This window comes from Mastomys coucha, chromosome X (assembly GCF_008632895.1).
Source record: "Mastomys coucha isolate ucsf_1 chromosome X, UCSF_Mcou_1, whole genome shotgun sequence".
NCBI classification, from domain to species: domain Eukaryota; kingdom Metazoa; phylum Chordata; class Mammalia; order Rodentia; family Muridae; genus Mastomys; species Mastomys coucha.
The window spans coordinates 51,718,310-51,720,086 of NC_045030.1; positions in this window are offsets into that span (position 1 = coordinate 51,718,310).

A 1,777-nucleotide genomic window follows, 5' to 3' on the forward strand; every position below is an offset into this window, starting at 1 on the left:
ACATTCACAAATACAATACTACACAAACATTAAGAATGATTATCTGGGGGCCAAAGAGATGGTTCACCAGTTAAAAATACTGCTGATCTTCCAGGGTTCAACTCCTAGCACCCATAGAGTGGCTCACAACCATCTGTAACTCCAGTTCTAAGGAATCTGATGCCCTCTCCTAGCCTCCTAAGGCACTGCATGCATACAGTACACAGACTTATACGCAGGCAAGACACCTATACACATAAAATAAAAATGAATAAATCAAGAACAATTTTAAAAGAATGATTATATAGATAGGTATTTATTGACACAGAAATATTCTCTTAATACACACTTGAATGAAAAGGAAAGTCAAGAACAGAATGTTCTCATTTTGGACAAAAAGGAAAGAAAAGATTTATGTAAATAGTGAAAATTGCTGCTCCAAATGTTACCAGTAGTTACAGCAATGCGGTAGGACTATGGGAGAGATTTCTTTTTTCTTTTCTATTATGTCTAGTTGTCCGTGATGAAGCTGCTTCTTTTTGTAAGGAACAAAGAAAATGGTAAAGGATGAAAATCAAAACATTGCTTAAAGCAAGAAGTGTGAACTAGTAGAATGAGCTAAACACTGGAAAGGAAAACATGAGTGTAGTAACATACACCAATAATCACAACAGAGTGAGGCTAGACGTTCAAGAGATTAGGGCCAGCCTGGGCTACTACATAGTGAGAAAAACAACATCATTTTATCCTAAAGAAACAATGTGGCAGTGATGTGTAAAGTAGTAGAAGCAATGTGAATTATTTTACTGAGTACAATAATGTGAGCTGGGTAAGGAACTGCTTTTAACTATTAACCATTTTAAACTGTATGTATATAAAGATTTTTCTACTTTTAGAAATTCTCATGTAAAACCTAGGTGAGAAAAAAATATACATAAAATTTTTATGTGCTTTCCAATCCTGAAATTCAACCCATTATAATACCCTAAGATATAAAACATGATAAATGATATGAATTGTGTTTGTTAAATGCATAATATCATTCATGGTAAAAATTATTTCTAGCAGAGTAGTAGACCCAAAAGCTTGGAGTTCATATTCTACTCAGTTATTTAATTTCTCTGGCCTCAGACTTGCATCTGCAAAACCGATATAATATGTAACAACATGGTTAATAAAAATACAACATATAAATGGATGGAAAAAAATAAGAATGAAAAACATTTTGGAAGAAGTTAGTGTATAAAATTCAGTCAGTGAATGTTAATTAACAAAAAGATAAAACTCAAGGTAACATTTCAAGATTCAGACTGAGACAATGGTATTAAAAAAAAAAAACTGGCTGGAAGTCAGCCCTAAACAGTTAGCTGAGTCTAGTTATTATTTGTAAGGATCAGCAACGTAATGCAATTGCACCTTTCTAAAGGCAAGTTCCCTGTAAAGACAGTAAATTAGGCAAAAAGACAGTCAAGACTTCCCAAATTAGACTGACATCTACCTGAAGGAGGGAACGTACCTAATTCATCTTTAAAAAATACTTTGTGACAGGGAGTAACTGGGACCAGCGGGACCAGGCACACAGGAACCCCACCAGCCCAGTGACTCGGGTTCCTTCTGGTCTGACTGGGCTGGGGTCCAGAGCAGACCTTGGATGCAAGCTCTGCAGCCAGTCCCACAACACCCAGAGGAATCTCCACTCCTAGGCACTCTGATCAGAGGTGAGGAGGAAGCAACATCTGTCCCAACACTGGGAGTAACTGGGTCCAGCGGGACCAGGCATACAGGAACTCCGCCAGCC